Below are 23,581 nucleotides of genomic sequence, written 5' to 3'. Positions count from 1 at the left end.
TGCACCATTTCCTCTCCATTCAAATGATAAAACCCCTCAAGCAGGGAGAAGCAAAGGAGTATTGGTAAAGTTTTAAGGCACAGCCCAAAATGAGTTATCTTCTTCTGCTCGCAGTTGCCATATGCATACCACATACTAAACGTACGGCTGGATAACAACAAACAGCACTTTCAGTTATAGCATCAGGTGAAAAATCCGTACAAGCGCAGCCCACTGCAGCGGCCGCCGAGACGGAGACACTCCTGCCCGCAGGCCCTCAGGCCGGGGCGCGAAGAAAACCCACCGCGGGCACCGCGACGAGCTGTGCTCTCGGGAGGCCGACGTTACAACCCTCCCGAGGGCCAGGTCCCACCGGCACCGCCCGGGAGGCCCCCCACGGCCAACGGGGCCGCCTCACCGCCGGGAGCTGGCGGCGCCCGGCCGGGCCGGGCCGGGGCAGCGCCGCGCCGCCCTGAGGCGAGGCCCCCGCGGCGGGGTCTCGCTGCCGGGCCGGGCAGGCTGGCGCCCCGGGCGGCCGCGGGTCACTATTTAGCAGGAAGGTGCGCAGGAATTCCCGCAGGCGCAGTCCCAGCCCCCGCCGCGCTCCCCGCACACTGGTCACGGCGGCGGGAAGGGGGGGTGGCGGCGGCGGGTGGGGGGCAGGCGGCCGCAGCCTCGCCACCGCCCCGGGCTGCGCGCCCGCGCCGCGCCGAGGCTGCCCCCGCCGCCACACGGCCAGCCCGGCCCCGCCGCGGGAGCGCGGCGACAACCCCTGGGCCGCGCCCCGGGGCACCGCCGCCGCCGCCCTCCCCCCGGCCGGGGCTCCTCCCCAGCCCCGGCCCCTGCCGGCGCCCCCCGCCGCGGCCCAGGGGGGCTCCCCCGAGCGGCCGCAGGGCGCTGGCCGCCCTCCTCCGCGCCCTGTCCGTCCCCTCCCCGGCGCCCGGGGAGGGAGGAGCGGCGGTAACGCCGTCCATGCCAGCCCGGTGCCTCGTACCGCCAGGGCCCCGCCGGCCGGGCTGCGTGGCTGGTGCCGGCCGCCCGCGGTCAGCGGCCGGGGACAGCCCTCGCCGAGGGGCCCGGGGGAAGGCCGGTCGGCGGGAGCCGGGGCTCGGCGGCGGCGGCGCTCACTCACCTGCCCGCGACAGCCCCCGCCGCACGGCCAGCCCCGCTCTGTGTACTCCGGAAACGGCGGCTCCTCCGCCGGGCGCCGGGGAGGGGCCGGGCGAGGGGGCGGGCGGAGCCGCGAGTGACAGCGGGAAGGGGAAGGCGGGAGAGGGCGGCCGCCGGCTGAGGGGTGAGGGAAGGGCAGGGCAGGGGGCGGCGGGCGGGAGGCGATGGGGAGGAGGAGGAGGAGGAGGAGGAGGAAGGGGCGGGCAGCGGCGGCACCGGGGGTCCCCTGGGGCGGAGGTGCCGGCGGGGGGCACGGGGGGGGGGGGGGGAGGTGAGGTGAGATGAGGCGGCGGGGTTGTCCCGGTGAGGGGGTGACAGGGAGCGCCCAGGACAGGGCCCGGCTGTGAGGCGTGCGGCAGAACGAGGGTGAGGGACGGCCAGGCAGAAGAAGAGGGGAGAAGGGGGGGAAAAATAATCAGTGAATATTTCATACGTGCTTAAAATAACGAGGTGTCCCGTTCTGTTGTTTTGTGGTCAGGTGCAGGGTCCTTCCTCAGTAGAGCAATTTGTGATGGAGATGGCCAGTGGCACCTGCAAAGTACTGTATTCCTCTTCCGTTCAAAGTCGCTGGCTGGAGAAACTGCAGAATTCAACACTGCTGTTAAATGGATTTATTTGGGAATTAGGTAAATTGCACAAAAATTATCTCAAATTGATCCCTTGGACGTAATTGCCGTGGTGCTACCAGCTTTAGGAATTGTTCAGAAGCAGGCCTGGTCTATGATGGCTTTGCTGTGTGAGTTTAAACTGGTTTGTTATTATTTCTCAGGCTTAATGCAGATTTTATACAGAAAAGTTTGCTGCGCGGTACGATGCATTTTCAAATCCTATTTCCATAGAAATAGTCTTCTGTTAATCCTGTCTTTCTTGGTAGAAAGTGATTATTTTTTATTTCCAAGGCTTATTTAGAGTCTTACATTTTAAACGGAACAAGCATTTAGTAACATACAGAAATGTCTGGTAGAAGGTAGAAAATAAGGTAACGTGTAATAGTAGGAGAGTAGTTAAAAATTGTTGGAATATATGTAAGCAAAAATTTTGTCTGCAGGGCTAAGCATCCAATCATCTGGCTCTAATTCCTCCCCCCAAAAAAACCAAACCCACACACTTGGATATGATACTAATAAAGTGAAAATAACAGTAATTTTCACCAGTTCCAGTGCTGCTAATCAGAAAACTCTGTGGGAAGAAGTGAAATTGTCAATTTATTGGACACCTTCTAGCCACAAGCTAGAAATAGTCCTCAAGTAGTGTCTGTGGGGAGCTGCCTAGGAGCAATCTGTGGCTTTGTTTCCTTCTCTGTAACAGATGGTTGCTGGCAGACTGGGCTTCTCATCAGTGCGTTCCCTCTGAACTTTTCTGATTCTTGCTTGTCTACTAAGCATGTCTCTTCCTAGTAGATTTAGTCCTCAAATTAAGAGATACCTGGGAAATACTTGGAAAGCACACAAGGGAACAGAAGGCTGTCATATTGTTGGCTCCTTCAAGAGAGAGGGGTGTCGGAGTATTCTTTGTACTGGAAGAGTGCAATAAAGGGCTGGAGAAAGTACCTTTTTTCTTTTTCTTTTTTTTTTTTTCACTTTTAACTAAATGATAGATGAAACATTTTAAAAAAGATAAAAAAGACTCTGATGAAGTTTCACCAAGTTTTTGTTTGGAAGGAAGCATAGGTATGAAGTAGAAAAACTGAGTGTAAAGGAAGTTCAAAGGAGCTGAAGAGGAAGGGAAAGAGAAAAGAAAATACTGGGAAGGATTTTCCTTCCTCCCAGGCCAGATACTGAGGCTACACCTTAAAAGTAAACCAAAAAAGCCCACAAAATGCCTCCTTTTTTTTGTTTTTGTGTTGTTTAGGGGGTTTTTAAGGAATCGAGAGAGAGAGATTGACACACACAAACAGACACGTATTTTTAGGGATACTTATATTTCCTATCCTTGGGAAGCAGGGTGGCCAGTCTGGAGCTTTTTAGCTGCAAGCAGCTCTCTAGGAGCTCAAGTGTTGCTCTTGTGCTGAGGTTGTGTCACATAAGCAGCGCAGAGCAGTGCCGGGGACTGTTGTAGGAAGAAGGAAACCATCAGGAGTTACTAAGGCAAACATTACCACTCACACTTGAGTCTTGTTGCATGTCCTGTCCAGGCCTGTCGAAAAAGAAATCTAGAATCCCTGGTGAGCTATTGACATTTCCAACCTGCAAACTGTTCTCCTTTCCAGAATCCCTTCTGCTCTCCAAGCCACGTACCTTGCAGTTCTTGGGCATATGAATAGCATGATACAGTGCTTACAAGATCACAATAATCTCCTGCCCTGATGAATAGGTGGCAAATTACACTGCACTAGCTGATGGCCGTCCACCAGAACTTTTTCTAATAGTGCTATGTGTTTTACCAACATGCAGTTGTTCCAGTAGATCCCAAAACTCCATAAGCCATGCTGACTAAAGCATACTGTATTCACAGGCAGAAATTTGTTCTACAGACCTAGTCCTACAGTTCAATACAGCGCATGAACATGTTCTTTCACACTATCAGGAGGTGTCCAGATCTGCTCTGTATTTTCTTAGACTAGTGATTTATTTGCATTCAGTGGATCTGTGCAGGATTTGGTTCTGTCAACACTAACAGTGGAGTTACACACAATAACCTTATTTTTTATCTTGACTTGTTGGATTTATTTACATATTATTATAATTTTTTTACAGTGCTGTATAACAACTTTTAACACATAACTGTCTCTAAACAGTTTCATTTCAGACATTTCATTTGAAATTTGTTACAGATGAAGGTTATAGATAAGAGCATAAAGGTACAGAAGGCTGGTAAGAATCCTAGCCTTAAAGCTAATATGTCTTCACCAGATGGTAGGAATTTAAGACAGACTGAAAAATAAATAGGAAGTTCACACTTCTTAATATGAACAGAGTATGAAAACATTCAGTTCAGCAGAAGTGCATAATAAACAATGCAGAATAAAGAGGAAACTCTTCAGGACTAGAAAATATGTAGTATAGATATCTGTTGTGACATTGTACATTAAAATTATTTTCCTGAATGCTTATAATGCTATATTTATACTGAATATTCTATTTTTTTTATTTTATGAATTCTAAATATTTTGAAAGATGGTAGTATGGTTAACTATTTCATTAAGTCATATGTAAATCAGCATAGAATAGATGTATTCAGTTATATTTATGATTTTCCTATTGACGTTACGTATATGTGAAAAGTGCTTTCCAAGACCCTCACTGATTAGGAAGGGAAGGAAATCAGTGCACTGTTTAAACAAAAAAATGTAACAATGTTGTTTAGAGAGAGAGGAAACCAGCTTTGAAATGTATTGTGAGTGCAACTTGATGTCATGGGCTGTAGAAGGAAGAAATCATTACCTTGGAAAAAAAGCAGCACTGGCACAATAGCCATGTGCAAATGTTAATAAGGATATGCATATCAGCAAGGTGTGGGATAAGATTAGGAGGATGAATGTTAGTAATAAAATCCCTCAAGAGTGTGTTGTCTTGTTAAAGGAAAAAGCTAATTTACAAGAGGTTGTTGTTTCGGTTAATCAGATAGAGATATGTTTAGGAAAAGGAAATGTGGGGAAAAACAGGGATATTTTGGAAAACAGACTTGATCACTAATGTCATATTGTACAGCAGTGATTTTCCCTTTGTGGTTACTAATTACTGTGAATGCTGTAGTGATAGTATGTTGAAGTACAGGAAGAACAGCAGTAGTGTTGCATTAATATTTGCACTGTATATTTCCAGTTGGAGGGTGAGAAGTAATGAAAATGTGAGTTTAGATCTAGATATATTATACAGTTTTTACAGTATGTCACAGTCCTCATGGCTCATAGCCTAACTCACTCTTGCTGTCTGAATGTTTGACAATGCAGGCATACACGTAGGCAAATAAGACTTCTAAAAATACGTTTCACAAATCATCCATTCCAGCTGTCAGGGTGAGAACAGTCCTTTTGTCCTGCAGCCCTGGACAACTAAAATCCTATTTCAGACAAGTGAAATTTAGTTATTTGCTGCCTGACAGGAAAACTGCTGACCTATGCTTTATACCCCTCAGTACATTGACCGACCATTGTGTCCAACCTGAGGCTTAAAATGAGAATTGGCTTCTTGCCCAGCTTCTTTGTAAACACTACCAAATGGCAAAAGAAATGCGTGGCTAGAGCCCCCAGCCTGCTGTTTGGAAAAATTCTTGCCCGTTGCCTCCACAGGGCAAGTCCCACTTTGGAAAGAGTGAACATAACTGTCTATATATGGCCACCTAAAAATAAAAATAGGGACAATCACCTTTTCTTGTCAGACAAACCAAAGATTCAGGTCACCTTAAAAAATCCTAGGCTGCAAGCCAATGATACTGGCTATAGGGAAAATAAATATATATGTATATATAAATCTCTTAATCCTATGTGCATCAGTCTAGTTTTGGTTGAAGTGAATGGAGGCCGTTGACTTCGATTGACGTTGGATGTGTCCCATGACCTTCTAGTTTATATATTTAGACTCCCCATACTAATCTTCTCTTCTACAGGTCTGATGTCATCACCATTATTATAAGCAGAACTTGTCACTTGATTGACAGCAAATAACCTTTCCAAAAAGTAGCCAACGAGTAAGAATGTTTTGTAAGAGTGACATATGATCATGACTGCCTGCAGTCCATTTTTGTTTACAGGCAGTGGAAGAATTTCAGATATTTCGAAGGTCAGTGTCCCTAGTCCAGAGATGAAGAAGAAGATGTGTTTGTTTTTGAATTGCTATTCTGCTTAAAAAACTGCCTTCCAGTTGTGCTGAAATGGAGGACTAGACTCTGAAATAAATTCTTTGCCTGTTGTAACCAGCTAGGTGGGCACAGGAATGGAGTACTCCCAACTGCATGCACAAAATGGTCATTGGCTTGTCATATTTTTGCTTTAGGAAGTCAACTACTTAAACATATGTATAATTTTTTTTAACGTCTGGTGATTCAGATGTCTGGGATCTCATTTTGCTTGTTTTCTTGAAAACTTTCACAAAAAGGAATCAGCTTGCAAAACCACAAAAATGTACTTCTCAGCCAGCTGTGGTAAAATAGTTTGCATGGCCATCTAAACACTGGAGAAGTTTTTTATATTTAAAAATTTTATTCTGATGAGTAGCACATGATTATTAATTCATTATTAGTTAGCCATTAGCAGTTGGCTTAGAACTGTTCAAAGTATGCAGCAAATATGGAAGTGTTGAGAGAATATTTGTGAGACAGGAAGAACTGTTGTTGACCTTTTATAATACTAGATCTTAGAAGATCGTTATAAAAGAGATACGCTGTAAATGTGTGAATGAGAACTAGACCGATTTTTTTAATTTTTTTTTTTACTTAGAAATGAATATGGGATATAAGTATATTCCATTGTAAAGTTGTGACTAAGAGTAAAATGTAATTCTATGTAATTGACCCAACTTACTAATAGGGCATTTAGGGCTTCTAGTATAATAGAGTCTACACATTATTTAAGAACTGGCGAAACAAAATTTAGAATTAATTCTAGAAAATTTATAAACAGGTATAGAAAAATAGTATCCTTTCTACTAAATGTTTGAAATTAGAGGCTACCTGCCAAATCACGTTTTGTTACCTTGTACAACTGATTGCAATAAGGTGTTACGTATGTTTCAGATAACAGAATTTGTCTTTTTTAGTAAGTGTCTTATATTGGACATATAATTCTTATTTTAATAGTCTATACTAAACATGCTACCATATGAATGGTGAATTTTAGATTATTTATTTTAACTTATGTTTATATAAATACACAAAAAATTATATATGTTTATAAATATATATAAATATTTAAAGTGGTCTAGAAAGACGCCTAAATGGTAGTTTTAAAGAATTTCCATGTGGTAGTTCCTGCAACAGAGGATTGTTGCAGATGGACTGTACAGGGGACCGAATGCTATTGCACTGCCTTAGTTTCTGTTAGGGTACTGTAACAAAGGCAATTTAATTTCAACTGCCTTAGTGGTACTGTTATTACCTTTTGCCTATACAGATTATCTTGTATTGTGGAAAACTGCCAAATAGGGAGTAATTTTGTAATTGAGAACATGGAATTATGAAAGTAGGTCAAACAGAAGGATAACAGAGAAACACGTAAGCCAATATCTCATGGTTGAAACTTTGCTAAATTACTTGATAACATACAGAAAAGTATAGTAGGTAAAGCTGTGATCTGGTGATGCAGGCATGACACGTGAATGAACTAGTCTTTTCTCTAGAATGTCTTCATTAATTACAGAAATACTCAAAGGCCCTGACTGGGATTGGGATTTAAGTAATCCACTTACAGGAAGGCATTCCTCAGGAACAACAAAATACAAGACTGACAAAGCTTCCTCCATCAATGACTCTTGCTAAACCCCTCAATACAGAGCCTCTTTGGGTGTCCTATCCAAACCAGTCCAGGTCCCCTGGTGACATCATGAAATGCGAGATGCCTGTGAGCTAGTCTTTGGCCACGATAGAGCTTTGGTCACCTGTCTGTCCTATGCTTGAGAAGATATTCAGGATGTTGACAGAGAAGAGTGGGACTTACCTACTAAAACTTGGCAACCCAGTCTCGTCTGTTTTCCAAGGGACCAGTGCAGCTAGCAATGCTTGAATGACTGGGTACCATTTTCCTCTGGCTCCAACAGGAAAGCCAACGTAGCTTACCTCGGTGGCTGGTTTCAGGTTCTTGATTTGTTTAGTCAGCTTCTAGTGCTTTCATACTTTCTCTGTAACAGCTGCCAAGAGTGTATTGGGTTTGCTTGCATGGTAGTCCACTACCTGGGCCTGGTTCTCCTTGACAAATCTGACAGGTTTGAACAGGATGAGCTCACTCTCCTCATCGTTAAACTAAAGCTGATGATACAGTGCCCAGTGATTGATTGTTTGTTTGTTTGCTTGCTTTTTAAACTTCCTCAGCCAAAATGGTACACAACTGGCTGTGTTCTTAGATGTGAATATCCTGCACTGCTGGATGCAGGGCAAGGATGCAGGAGCAGGTCTCTCAGCATTTATGGTTCAGTCTACTGTTGTCTTTTTCACAGCCCAGAAATTCCTCAGTTGGCTATTAATTTGCCTGAAGTTTAAGGGCTACCAGAAATTACTTCTCTGGCATCCCACAATAATTTTAGATCCTTCACCATCTTCCAAATGCACCAGGGCATCTAAGGCAGATAGATGCCCTTTATGTACGAGTGGGCTAGTTAAAGGTGCTCTCTGCATCCCCTATCTCAATTGCTATGTCTGCCTTGTTTCAAGAGGCACATGCAAACCTCTCTATTGTCATTTGGCTCCAAAGGTCCTGATTCATCTGTCGTTAATCCAAGTTGTGTGTAGCTTTGTTGAAATGGATAGTTGTGGTTCCCAGCTCTTTTGCATAACATCTAATCAATGGCACTATTGTAAAAGGAGGTATAAAAAGCTACCACGTCTGTATCAGACTATCAGATCACAGTTCTCGCTGGTGTGAGAGGCAGGAAACAAAACATCAGTCCTACAAGAACTGCACATATTCATTATGCAACTCTTGTGTGAGTTGTCGTACCTGTCAGCATGAGGGACCATGAGACAACAGCCCTGTGGTAGCAACTGACAACTGAGGTTTGAGGGGAAGAAAGATTTTCAGCTTTGTGTGTGCACTGCTAAATAATTCAAAAAAGCAGATAAACAGTACCTACAAGTGCATTTTTTTAATTTCACACTGATGAATCAAGATACTGTAACCCAAATATACATACTTCAGATCCTTTTAGGCACAATATCAAGCCAACAGTTACTAAAAGATAAGGGACTAGTAAAGCAATCTGTAGGCCATACAAATTCTATACATCAGTTGTTTTCTGTTGTTGGATTTTGCATATGTTACTTTTGTTTTGGAATTCCAAGAGTTAGAGTGAGGAAATGATATGATATAGATCTTTCAAAGATAAGCTTTGATAGTGGTATTGAGTGTCAACACACTGTGTATACATCTCAAGGATCTTTGTAATTCCAAGAGTTGGAAGATGAGAAGGCGATAAATAATAGGATACAGAGTATACTCTTTTTCCTTTTTAATGGGAGAATATTTCAGACATGGTGATGTAGTTGACAGATGTTCAATTTAGCATAAAAGAAAAAGGAGAAGAAAAGAGATTGAAACGCATAGTCATATAGGAAATAAAAAAAATAATTAGTAAGGGAACTAATTAGTAAGGGAACCTATTGTGAATTTATCACAATAAAGTAGCTTATGCTTAGCTTCCTCTAAGCAAGCTCAATACATGCTGCCTCAATATGAAATAAAGGTAATATAGATTTATAAGCCCATCATTTTTTATATTTCACTAATGCTAGCAGTAATCACTTTCTATCCAGCTCAAAGACAACCTTAAAACATGCCAAGAAACACATACGTACATGCACAGGTACACACACGTATTTGTCTTATCTTTAATTGTTACCACAAATATTGTTAGAAATAAATGAATTGCCTGTTTTTACAAAGATTGATATAATAAAAATACACAGAGTTGTTTTGTCGTATTTATCTTTGGTTTTTACCATACCAAAGGCTACAAATAGAAGAAGATGGTAAATAAACTGCAGTAGCATCAGGCCTTATAAATAGCATTCTGAGTTGGGGACACAATGCAGATCTAAATACTTTCTCTTCTGTACAAATTTGAAGACAATTCTGTCCTGTCATAGAGACTGTATCAGATAATAATCATAAAAGTAGTGAAAAAACTTCTATTACTGTGCTCTTAAGTTAAACTGTACAACATGCACATCTATCCCCCAATCTACTCAATAGTGTTTCTAGAGAACAAATAATCTGTAAAGTTGTTGAGATAGCATGATTTGCTATTTCCTGGAACAATTGCCCACAAACATGTGCGTTTGACCCCTATGCCAACTAACAAACTCTTGACTATGTACGCAGGGTGATCCCAATGGTGGTTTCAGAAAAGTAGGATTTGGGGATTAGGCACATTTGTCCCTGACAGGAGTTGTGTTTTTCTCCTCATGGATTAAGTAACATACTGACAGTCTTCAGAGTTGCTAATTTTGGCCTTCTGATGACAAGTTCCATGCAACTTCATGTTTTGCTCCATCTCATAATTCTAGGAATGGTGGTTTCTTGAGAAAATCAAGCTCATAATACTTTGGGACACTCTCTCTCATGGTTTTTGTGCATGTAGAATTGGCAAACCAGCACAGTACATAATAAGAATGAAGTTAAATCTGTAGTGGTTTTATACCCTATGTTTTTAAGAGTGTGTAATCATTTTTCTGAAAATATATAAGCAGAAATCTTTGTAAAGCTCATTTCTCCAGCTGTACAATGGTATACATGTAATTTGGGGATTTTGAGCCATAACTATAGTAGCAGTAACAAAAGCTATTTAAAGCCTGTTAGCTTCGGTCCTGTTTTTACTTAATGATTTTAAAAATCATGGGGCTGATCTTGCAGTGAGATCCATTTACATATAGATCTCATTGAAGGCCCAGGACCTGCAGTTAATATGATTCCATTCTGTGTCTAATTGCACTCCCATTTTACATAAAATAAATGTGGGCATTTGTTTCAAGGTTGGCAATTTATGAATTAAGAATAACATTTGTAAATATCCTCAAAATCCAATTCAACAGGAATTTGAAAACCTCAAAAATGCAAAGATCTGGAGAGTTTTCCCCCTGCAAATTGTATGGTAGCATGAAGGATGAGGTACAAAGTTGTATCTGTAATTTAAGAGCCTGCAATTATTTGCATTGTAGCCATTTGTGCCCTCTGTATGACCATACCCTTTTAAATTCAAGGAGTCTGATAATACACACAAGCAAAAAAACACAGGCAGGTATTTCAAACAGAATCTGTAGAAAGAACAACATTAACGTGGATCTTTTTGAAAAGATTCAGTCTACAGAACTGGGATTTTAAAGAGATACTGGCAAAAGAATTGGGCTCATCTAATATGCACAGGAAAAAATGTCAACCTGAAGGGTAGACATTTTCTAAAACAAAATCTACATTACCAGAGAACTTCCTTGAACTGAAACAAGCTGCAAGATGGGCTGATTTCTTAAAATATTAATAGTAAATTTTGTTGAAACATTCTCATTATGCTTTCACTGATGCAAATTCATTAAATTGCAATGATAATAAATCTTGAGAGATTAAGTTTATAAATGAATATCAAAGGATTGTTTTGGGGTTTTTTTAAGATCCCAAGATTTGTTTGGCATGTAGCTGAACAATCATTTATCTTTGCTGACAGCCTGGTTTACGTTACTAGACTATGTGCTGCTGTACACCAAATGGCATTGTCCAATTGGGTTTTATTTTTAGGCTGGTTTGTAGCAGATGCAGACTGGCACATCACTGCTTACTCCACTGATGTGTGTTACATTCCCAGCAGGAGCCCCACTGAGTGGGGAGGAAGGAAACTGGTTGCAGAAATGATAGCAGTGCAAAGCACAAGTCTCAAAACTCTACTTTAGTGGGTCAGCTGCCAAGAATTACATGTGAATGGTACTTCAAAGCTGTCTTTGCTTCCCATTAGGGACTTGACTTACAATCGAAAAATCATACACAGGGAATTTGCTAGAACTTTGAATTAATATGCACATGACCAAAACAGTTAAGGTCACCTCCTATTTGATACTGCAAATACCTATCCTCAGACATGTACGCTGTTCACTGAAGCAATGATGAACATTTAAAGTAGTAAGCATATTTTAAAGAATATATTCCAAGAGCTTGGTTCTACTGCTTTTAAGATGAGCGGCAATCTTTGTGTTAAACTTAACAGGAGTAGATCAGACTCTATGACTGCAAAAACTGTATTTTTCTAGAAACCAAAGTAACTTAAATGTCTGCATTAAACCATTTCCATTGTGAAAAGTACTTTCCATCTGGAAATACGTAGCATTTTCTCTAAATAGTATGTTTTAAGACCTTTCCTCTCTATTGTATAGTATACGTGCAAAATAAGTACAATGTGTAATATTTATATAATTATAATTACATATAATTATAATAATTAATATGTAATGCTAATATAATGTATAATAAATATAACAATTACCTGAAAAAGTAATAGTTATGGGAACTGACATAATTCCACTAACATCAAAATGAATTTCCCATTGTTTTCAGTGGAACCATATTTTACCTAACTGATTGGCTTACCTTACAAAAACAAGAGACAATGATGGCTCGATCACAGACCTGTAAACCGGGCTTGTGCAATGATTTCCTCTGTGAACTTGGCAAGTGCTTTTACTGTGAATATAAAGTCAAGTCAGAAAGTACACATAATTTAACAACTTCGCTATCCTTCTACATGAGAAAAAATCTGCTTGCTTTCTTTTTAGATAAGTATTTTTCCTGCCGGTTTGTCTTATTAGTGTGACACCACTAAAGTTGTTATGAAAGAGTAAGCTTCTTGGCCATTGCATCATTAGCAGAGTTATTAATTGTGCTTCCTGAATCTCTAGTCATTTTCATATTGAAGTCAGCAACAGTAACTTTTAATATTAAATGGGCCGAGGTGACAACTAGTAAATAGATCTTTATTGAAATTGTAAACTGAATGTAAGATAAAAATCAGAGGAGGCACCATTGCTGTTCTTCCAGTCACTTTTCAGAGTAAAAATCTTATTTCAGCTTCTCTGCTTGTAAAGGGAAAGAAACACTGAATTTCAAGAGACTGGGTAAAGTTTATATGTAATGTCTAAAAATACTTCAGAAGAAATCTACCTGTCAGTATTGATTACACAAAAAAAAGCAGATTTTTCTGCATACAGTTGGCTTCCCAGAATACATGAAAAGAATCCATGTGCTCAGAGCTGCTTTTGTGTAGCGACTGGAACCTGGACGATTGCAGGCCATCATCATGCAGTCTTTCTGATTGAGCAGAAATCTCAGCTGCTTTTGAAAGGGGCAATCCCACCATGCCCTCAGCCTCAGAGTTCGCTGCTGCTTGCGCTGTACATGCAGTAATGTTCTTGATGCTATGTGCTAAGCCAGATGATGATGCTTGAATAACAGTCTTCTGCTGTGTAATATCTTTTTTGCCAGAGGTCTTTTGCAAGAGAGAAAGATTTTTGCATGGACACCAAACTGGAGTCCAAGTAAGCAGTCTGATGCTCCATAGTGTCACCTGCAGCTTGAAAACAACTATTGCATGGGGCCTGTCACTGTGGACAACATTTTCAGTTGTCTCCCTATATTAATGTTTATGGCACATTTGCCAATTGACCACATGTGGTGGATGGACCCTGGCTGGACACCAGGTGCCCACCAAAGCCATTCTATCACTCCCCCCTCCTCAGCTGGACAGGGGAGAGAAAAAATACAACAAAGGGCTCGTGGGTTGAGATAAGGACAGGAGAGAACAATCACCAATTACTGTCACAGGCAAAACAGTCTCAGCTTGGGAAAAATTAACTCAATTTATTACCAATCAACCAGAGTAGGGTAATGAGAAATAAAACCAAATCTCAGAACACCTTCCCTCCACCCCTTCCTTCTTCCCGGACACAGCTTCACTCCCGGATTCTCTACCTACCCACCCCCAGTGGCGCAGGGGGACGGGGAATGGGGTTTACGGTCAGTTCATCACACGTTATTTTCTGCCGCTTCATCCTCCTCAGGGGGAGGACTCATCACACTCTTCCCCTGCTCCAGCATCGGGTCCCTCCCACGGGAGACAGTCCTCCATGAACTTCTCCAATGTGGGTCCTTCCCACAGGCTGCAGTTCTTCACGAACTGCTCCAGCATGGGTCCCTTCCATGGTGTGCAGTCCTTCAGGAGCACACTGCTCCAGCGTGGGTCCCCCACGGGATCACAAGTCCTGCCAGAAAACCTGCTCCGTGGGCTCCTCTCTCCACAGATCCACAGGTCCTGACAGGAGCCTGCTCCAGCGCGGGCTTCCCACGGGGTCACAGCCTCCTTCGGGCACCCACTTGCTCCGGCGTGGGGTCCTCCCCGGGCTGCAGGTGGAGATCTGCTCCACCGTGGACCTCCATGGGCTGCAGGGGGACAGCCTGCCTCACCATGGTCTTCACCACGGGCTGCAGGGGAATCTCTGCTCCGGCGCCTGGAGCACCTCCTCCCCTCCTTCTTCATTGACCTTGGTGTCTGCAGGGTTGTTTCTCTTACATGTTCTCACTCCTCTCTCCAGCTGCCATTTCTGTCTATCCCGCAACTTTTTTTCCTTCTTAAAAATGTTATCACAGAGGCGTTACCACTATCGCTGATTGGCTCGGCTTTGGCTGGCGGCGAGTCCGTCTTAGAGCCGGCTGGTATTGGCTCTGTCGGGCACAGGGGAAGCTTCCAGCAGCTTCTTACAGAAGCCACCCCTGTAACCCCCCCCCACCACCAAAACCTTGCCACACAAAGCCAATACACCATGAAATTTTACGCTCAAGTCACATATATATGTGAAATGATTTTGTACTACTCAAGTAGGTGTTCTTGACCACTATTAAAAGGTCTGATTTCTGTAGCAGTGGACATTACTGAAAAGTCATAGTTCTTTGCTCATTATTCAAAAGAATACCCTTGCTTTCTGTAGTATTTGATATAACATAATGGTAAATTATAAATTAATTTCCTGCCTTGTTAAAATCCATTGCGTATAAAGGAATTGCACGATGAATGTATTCCTATGCTACCAAAATAGATTTAAATCTGGTAGCCAGTAATTGTTTCATATAACCAAAAATAGCAGTCTTCGTTAGAACCAAGACATTTTAGAGACACTGTGACTTGGTAGCTTTAGCAAAACAATAGTTAACTGAAGAGGAGATTTTTTCTGTGCTAATAGAAGTGATACAGTGTCACAATTTATAAATTCAGGAAAACGTATCTTCTAAAAATAACTCTTAAAACAACTATACACCTCTCTTAAGTGTAGGATTCTACTGTTGGGTTTGGCTTCCACAATCGTATAAACAGTAGTACCTGTGCTCCTCTCCAAAGAAATACGTAGTTTAACTACACGTGCATCTTAGCGGAGACAAGAGACCCAAATGTGACAAAAAGGAAATTGCTCTCATCTTACAGAGTTGATTAAAGCTTTAGGCATAGAGCTTTTTAAATGACAAATGCTCAATGAAATAATATTATGTCTTTATACTCCAGAGCACTATTAATCTGAGGTTTCAGGACTTTAAGAAATGTTAATTAACTAGTTACCATTCATGTAAAGTGTTAGCACTGCAGTCATTCTGTGGGCTGATAAGTGCAGCATGGAAATACTAGGTTCTTCAGAAAGGATGAGATTGGGGTTCTCTTCCATGTATATTCCCTATCAGGTATTTACAGAGATGTTAACTGCTTATGCAGTAGTGATCTCCATGGATCTTCCATAAAGTTAGCCTGAAAGGAGCGGGAACAATTTTGGGAGAGACTGTGAACGACTTCAGTCGTACCCAAAGCAGGATGTTAATGCAGCCTGAAGCTTTGTGTTGGACACTTGGGAGCCCAAATATGATAGCTAAGAAGCCAAGCAGTGTTCTTAAGGATTTGAAGCAGATGCATATTCAAAGAAAGAACAGAGACACTGTTGGCTGTTGTGCAGGAAGGTAAAGGTTTGCATCACCGAATTTTTTTTTTTTTTTTTTTTTTTTCCCCAGAAAGTTGCCTGCTATAACTAGGGTAAGTAATGTGCAAATTAGGAAGCCCCTGTTAAGTCTATTGAAATGCATCTCTGCACAGGGTTGCTGAAATCTATTTGTCATTTCAGTATAATTAAAGAATATGATCACTGCAGAATACGACTCACAATAGAAATTTTGTGCAGTGTGGGTATAGGAATTGTTCATCTAATATACATTTAGCCTAATGTCTTGTTTCCAACAGAAGCCGTCAACAGATGATTTGGAGGAAGGTGTAGAAGACCCATAGGTAGTGAATAATCTGCTGTACATATTAGATATCAACTTAATCTTAAATCTGTTTTGAATGTTAAAAAACCTGAAGCATGGAATTTTCATATACTTCCCACAATTTTTTACTCAAAGAAATCACTACTTTCACGTATTACTGGTAATAATTTAACCATTGAATCTCTTTTTGAATCTTATGAAATTCTTGGTCTCAGTGATTTCCCTGAACAATAAGTTTTGTAATATAATTACATGCTTATTTTATTATTGTTATTTTTGCATTTCACAACAAATTTCCTCTTGTTTTCCTGTTACAGGATGGCAAGAACCGAACTTCAATATCTACCTTTTCTGTAATATTCTGTAATTTTTGTGTGTGTTTTTTTTTTTATTACAGCCCTTTCAGGCCTGATTTGTTTTAAGGGTAAAAACCAAACATCTTTCAGTTTGAAAAACCAAACATCTTTCAGTTTGCCTTTTCCCTGGCCCAGGTCATTCTTCTCATCCTTCTTTTCATTTCATCTAGTTCTGCAGTATCCTTCATTGAGATCTTTGCAGCCCATATCATTACACTTTCTTACAGCTGAAGATATCAATATTGATTCCTCTAACATTCTTCAACTTATTATCACTTTTCTTATGCATCCCAACATTTTGTTTACTTGTTTTGACCACAGCTAAACATGGCCTCAGTCTGTTTTCTAAGCTGATACACTTTTTTAGAATGCTGTGAATCATATAAATAACTCCTCTTCTTCCCTTCCATAGCACAATACTTTGTAGTTATCAAATTTGAGTTCTGCTTGCCATCAGTCTGCCCATGTGATGTTGTCTAATTGGGTCTTTTGAAGTTCTTTCTAGTCCTCTCTAACCTTAATATAAATAATCTGTCATCTACAGATTTCACTGCTCCCTTTTCAAATCTTTGCTTTCTTTTCAGATCAGTAATAAATATATTAAATCACAGAGAACTATTATTTTACTTAGTAAAATTGCTCATATAATTTTAATATAAAAAAGCTGTAGTTTGACAATTTTTGTGTCTCTGAGAAAGTTAGCCCATTTCCTACCCATGTTTTAAACTCTTACTGCCATTACCCATTTTAGAATGCCGAGTAATTAAAATACCGTGGCTTAATGCTCATTTATACTCTGGCTCCCTTTTTCATAGATGAAAAGCTATCTGTAATAATAAGAAACTTATAGAAAATATCTCCATTATGCACCATAGAAATTTTTATCCCACCATAGTACAATTTATGTTCTTAGGATGCCTGTGTTACAGCGGTTTTGGCCCACTTAATTATTTCTTAAAAGAAGAAATGTGCCTCATTAAAAAAATGTGATTTCAAACTTTTGAAACTTGAGTTTTAAATGTATATAAAAAAAAATTTGGTGCTTTGGACAAATCTCTAGTATTTTAAGGGTGACATCTTTCAAAAATGTTGATTATTAACAGAACCCCCAGTGAAACTACTGAATTTCCCATTACCTTCAATGGGTAAAGAGATGGGCCAGCACTGATGGCATTCAAAAGCACTGCCCCTGTATATAATCATCAAAACAAGTGATGTTCATAGTTTTTTTTCAGAACGGTTATGTTTGTTTGTGTGACATCATTGTGAGAGGATCTTAAAACAAGGTAGTAACCATTTTGCAATTCCCTGGTAAGAGCAGGGCAAGTCCATAAGACCACATGCAGACACTGAATACTCAGTGCAGTATTGCCATCTGTTGGTAATTGCTTAGCAAAACTGCAGAAGAACTGTTACAAAGCCTTGGACGATGAGCTGCCACACTGACTTGCTGTAGATTATTACTATTTTCTGCTTCCGAGAGGCTGTGTTTCCTTGGCAGGGCGTTCGCCGTGTACTGCTGCATTGCTGAGGAACTGGCTGGACTGGACAGGGGGCCTCTGGCTCCCAGTTCTGGCCCAGATTGTTCAGACCCTCTTTCGCATCTGAAGGTACTACTTGGGGCAAAGTCTGTGAAGACCAGGCAGGTCTGCAGCAGGAATATTTAAGAATCCCCCCAGCCCTCTGAGGGGGAAAGAGAAGGGAGTGGAATCTGCAAAATTTCTCTGCATGAGTTTTAAAACCTGTAAAACCTGCGACAGATAAAAAGCATATTAAAAACACAGTTCTACTTTCTGGCCAAGAATTGTTTGCATATCATGAATCTAATCAACGGTAATACTTTTTAGTACAAAAGATACGACACAAGACCTGGAATAAGGAGTGTGGAGTTCCAGTTCCAGCGACTCATTAGGAAACCCTCAAGAGAACCATGCAGAGGTTCACTTTTCCAGCACTGCCAAGCTGAGATGCTCTGCAAGGAGTTTCAGGAGTGCCAAGCATCTGTACAGTGGATTCAAGATCTGATACCTCTGCACAAGATCCATCAGTATCCATGTTTCCTAAATATTCACGTTCCAAAACTTTGTTTTAGCTAATGAACCAAAAGTCCTTATGAGGACTATATGAACCATACAATTACTACAACCAAACAATTACTACATACAGAAATTAATTCCAATAGACAAGCAATGAAACATAGGAAGAATTAGCAGTGGGAGCCTTAAACAAACTAATCACCACCCGTGATTGCTGTCCTGACCATCAAGACTTAAAAAGTATTCTGAAAAGACAAGCCCAGGAACACAAATGATGGGGCAGAAAAAACATGGATATAATGGAGACATTGATTTTACAATACATTGACATTTTCCACACACATGCTACCTCGTGGCCAAAGGAAATGGGTAACTGCTGTTCTCTGTTCTGTATAAGACCGGTATTACTTCTCTCCTTGCCAGTTTCCTCCACTGTTGCAGATGCCAGGTACCCTTTTTTTCCTTCAAATTGTTTAACTGATTTATGTAGCAAAGTTAAATTCAGAGCAATTTCTTCCTGTCTACCCTTAGCATGAAGTTTGCTCTCTCTGTGCCAGATCTGAAGAAGAGTTTGTATCTGACTATCACAGTCTGAGTAAAAAGATTACCTCTCCTTGCAAGCCATCCCTTTCTTAAAAATTTAAGGCACTTTTAAATTTATTAGAAATACCTAAAAATGTAGGTATAGACAATCAGCTCAAATATTTCACAATTAGTAAGTACATTGACGCAGTCAGTCCTGACTTTAGATTGCTATGTGCTTTTTTCCTGAAGTCTGCTCCAATCTCATAAAAAGTACGTTTCTTTGCAGATCTAAGTGAGCCCTATTCCACCCAATTCACTGTAGTGCATGTGCATTTGGGTTTGTCCCACTGCTAAAACCAAAAGCTGATGGCTGTGAAGCACTCTGCAAATCTGGCTCCTTTTTGTGTATTTGAAACCTGGGACTGGATTTGAAAGTCTGGTCCCATTTCTTATTATCAGTCCTCCGAAGAATCTATTCTACTACTTTCTCTGCGGCCGCTCAAGTATTTTGTTTCATTAGTGGAAAACAAAAGCAGGATTCAAGACTGTAGTTTTGATTGCTTTCATATAATAAAATAAGTTAGTACAATGGATTTAAATGGAAGTAGAATTATATATGAAAATTTTTTATTATGCCAGAAAATTTCAATTAGGGGAAATTAGCCACTTGGTTCTTTCTGATAAATTAATCATACAGATTATCTATTAAACGTGCCACTTAACCTTTCTGGCATAAGTGCCTGAGGCAGTAGTATTTAGGCTCTCCACATTCATTTAGAAATATTAATTTCTATGCAGCTGTCTTCCAAAATGGAATTTTCACTTGTCTTTTTTATAAGTAGGTCATTGTGCAGCTGTTGTTAATAGAGGCTGGCATTTGTAAAATGGTAAATCAACCATTGTACCCTGTCGGTCACAGAATTGATCTCCATCAATTACAGAATATCTTTTACTAAAATGCCCTTTCTCAGACCCAAAGGGTGTCATCCCTCGCTATGATAGCCTTTGGCCTTTTTGGAATGGGAACGTGTTTCAGCTGGTTATTTTGCAAGAGCTGAAGCACCACTATGTTCACACTATCTGTCTTCCAGTAGTTTAAGGTTCTGCCTTGACTCTACATTATCACTTCCATCTACATTAGAGCTGCCTTAAAATTAATCTTGATGGAAATTGGTATGACAGCTATCAGCTGTCAAAGAAACAGCTGTTTCAACTGCTGAACCTCCCAGGTCCAAATCCTCCTTCTACCCTCTACAACGAAATCAATTGGTCTTTTCAATGTAGGCAAGGCCTTACTGTCCCTGTAGTGGTCAGCTTATGGAGACACAAGCAACTCCTGGAACAGCTACAAACCTTATCCTGTGGTCTTTAAAGACCAGAATTAGGACCTTGGCCTGGATATCTTTCTCCTATGTCACAAAATTTGCATAGTCTGCTGCAGGAATAGTTTGAGCTCTGGAACTCTGAGGTGTCTATACCCTGTATCCTAGGGAAAGAAGAGAGGAAGTAACAAAGTGCTGGCACCAAAGGAGGAGGTCTAGGAAAGAAAATATGCATGGCAGATAATTTATAAACTTTAAGGTTAATGAAATGAGAGAGGACATCTCAAAATCTTAAAGTGTTACAAAAGAAAGTAAATTAAATTTACATTATGTGAGCAGCAAGCACATTAATTATGGGTAACAAAATCCACGTTTTAGAAAGTGGAACTGGTAGCAAGGCAGTGATGTTACAGTCACAGTTTGTCCGTACTGTGAACTAGAATTAATACATTATTGATTACCTTATTGATTACCTGAGCCTATACATTCTTGCACAGATACAATTAAGTATGAGAAGAATGCTTGTAGATTTGCGATGTGAAGCCAACAAAATCCTGCTGACTTTGGGTTTGGGTTGGATAAACTTGAAGATCTTCAAGGTTTAAGATCTGGAGGATTTGGAGACAATTCAAATAGCGCAAGGACTATGATAAAAGAAGACAGGGAAGGGAAAACAAAATTGAAGAGAGCTGTGTTGAAACTTGGACTGAGGTACAGTTGGGCTTTTGTGCTGCATAAGGCCAGGGGATTCAAATTTTGTATGAAAAGGGAAAGAACCATTGCAAGATTCATGACTGCTACATGATCAGAGCATTAAGAAGCTACAGAGCTATACTGTGGTTTGGCAGTTTGGAAAGGAAGTGCAAAAGTGAGGTGGCCAGAAAACAGAACTATAGTAATGAATGAGGATTTAAGAAAGGAGTCATAGAAAGACATTTTAGCAGGTCGTGTAACAAGAGGCAGTGAAATCCTGAACGTGAAGAGAGTAAAACCTCAGATATCGCCCAAGTTTTACAGTGAAAAGCAGCACAGGGGAATTGCCAATTTTGAAATAATAAAAGCAGAAAAGTAGAAGCAAAATTGAAACATCATCACCATTTATGAAAACAACAGGATAGCTGGGAGGACCTGCAAGAGAAGTGAATGTAAATTTGTATACATGGCAGACTTTTGGTTTGAAACTAATTAGTAGAAAGAGGTGAAGGTGCTCTGAGAACAATGACTACTGCTGATAGAAGGAAAGAAACTGAGGAAAAACGTATGCAGGGGATCCCTGGATTTGGTAGGGATGTGGTAAGACCACTTTAATGAAATCCCATTTGCCCTGATTTGAGAAAAATCAGACAGCTGACTCAGGAGCATTTGATGGCTATCAAATGCTATCAGTAAGGTTAACATTTTTGAAAGGGTATTTGTTCTCTTGCTATGACTAATAGCAGGTATTAAGCCAAAGAACTTTACATCCTGGGTTATAGCGTGACTATGAACAGGAGTCTAGGATTACTGAGGGTTTTATCCTAAAGGCCTTGAAAAGGAAGGAAAACATGTAAAGTTTACATGGCAGCACACACGATGACCTAAGTGGCTTCTTAAAAGACTTACTGGGCACTTGTGTGCTTCTTTGTGGAATCAACTCCATAGTCAAATAGTTACATGTCATTTCATTTTCTGTCCTTACATGAAGGTATGCAGGGAGCGACATGCACTGATGGATGGTCAGGTAGATTCAGGCAGCACGAGAGAAGCAGCTTTGCCTTGGAGAAATTGCCCAAACCTATGATTGGCAGGGATGAGAGTGGCCTCAAAAAATGTAAAAAAAAAAAACCCAACCCAACCCAACCCAACCCAAACCAAAACATATCACGTGATTAAGATTTATTTTGCTGAAGAAAAAGGCTTTGGCCTATTAAACTGTTATTTTAAGTCTGAAAAAGCAAACCTTAGAAACAAGCAAGCATGAGGTAAGGAAAGCCCTTTTTTAGACAGTCTGTTATCACTACACTAGAGGTACACGTTTGCTAATGTAATTAAGGATCAATTAAGAAAGTATTTTTGTTTTGCAGCGAGGAGAAGATGCTGATTTTGCTGCTTAAGGCTCAGGCTGTGATTTTAGTGATCTGAGTCAAGTTCATGCTCTGTGACTCTGACTTTATGGCCCAGATCCATAAAGGGGCTTAGGTGCTTAAAATCTGACTTCACGGGGATTTATTCACCTAAGCCGTGGAGTGCAACCTCTGGAACTCGACATACTCCTTTACGTGCCCGTGTTTAAACAACATGCTGCTTTATGCCCAGAACAGCCTTTTTCGTTGTTGTTTTTTTTGCCCTGAAGAATGGTGCAGCTGCTCACCTGCCTGCCCCGGCCTGCCTTCGGAGCGATCGTGCCCCTGCCCGGGAGCGGGCCCGGCGGGGCAGCGCAGGCCTGCGGCCCCACCGCCGCAGCTCAGGCGTGTAAGCTCCTTACGTAATGGCCGGGGGGGACGCCAAGGTTCCGAGCGCGCAAACCAGAGCAGCTGACGTGTCCTGCGGGGGCCGCCTGAAGTAGCGGGCAGAGGGTGGTGGCAAAAAGGGTGGGCACCCCTCTGGGGGGATTTAGGGGTCTAGCGCAGGTTTCAGGGTGGCCCCGATGCCAGGCTGGGGGTCGGAGCCGCACCCCTACCCTGAGGCCTCCCGCCGGCACCACAGAGCGAGCCGTGCTTCCCTCACCGTGCTCCCCCCGCCCTTCGCACCCCTCGGCCGGGCCGCGCCACGCAGGACCGAGGCCGTGGGGCCGACCCAGCATAAAAATAACCCCGAGAAGAGACATTATTTTTTTAACCTGGTCAGCTCCCCATGCACCTACACGAGCAGCGGCCCTGACGCAACGGCGGCGGCTGCCCGCGGGCGGGCAAGCAGGGCGGCGGGCGAGGCAGGGTCCGCCGAACGGCTGCGGCAGCTCCCGCCAGTGCCCTGCGCCCGCCGCCTCGCACAGGGGCCCCGTGGCGGGGAAACCGCTCTGCCCTCAACACGGGATTTACGAGCGGCGTGCGCCGCGCAGCCCCGAGGGCCGGCGACCCCGTTGCGAACGCTGCAGACCCCAACGCGGGCGACCTGCCGCGAGCGACCTGCCCCGACCCCGCCGCCACGACCGCCACGTCCCCCCTCGCAGGAACCCGCAGGCGCGCTGACCGCCCCTCCCTCCCCGCTGACACTGCAGTGAGGGAATCCCACCACCCGGCGGGGCAGCCCGCCAAGGGAAGGGAAGGGAAGAGGAGGGGAGGGGAGGGGGGC

General features: G+C 42.1%; 1 protein-coding gene and 1 long non-coding RNA gene across 4 annotated transcripts in view; one reads left to right on the top strand and one right to left on the bottom strand.

Annotated features, from left to right (window-relative positions):
• Window positions 1-1,214, bottom strand: part of GARRE1 (granule associated Rac and RHOG effector 1) — a 62,862-nt gene extending 61,648 nt beyond the window's left edge. Inside the window, exon 1 of one of the 3 annotated variants that reach the window (XM_030024760.2) lies at window positions 1,112-1,214. The gene's annotated coding sequence lies outside the window, so the exon portion shown is untranslated. The remainder of the gene's footprint in view (window positions 1-1,111) is intronic. The other 2 variants (XM_030024761.2, XM_041125869.1) reach the window with 2 other exon arrangements.
• LOC115345638 lies at window positions 1,203-18,223 on the top strand. Its single transcript, XR_003924896.2, has 3 exons — window positions 1,203-1,273; window positions 1,628-1,775; window positions 17,930-18,223. It is a non-coding gene; the product is annotated as an uncharacterized LOC115345638 (long non-coding RNA).
• The last annotated feature ends 5,358 nt before the right edge of the window (window positions 18,224-23,581 follow it).

This window comes from Aquila chrysaetos, chromosome 9, assembly GCF_900496995.4.
Source record: "Aquila chrysaetos chrysaetos chromosome 9, bAquChr1.4, whole genome shotgun sequence".
NCBI lineage: Eukaryota > Metazoa > Chordata > Aves > Accipitriformes > Accipitridae > Aquila > Aquila chrysaetos.
Note: the sequence above shows the minus strand (reverse complement) of the source record. Positions and strands in the feature narration are given on the sequence as shown.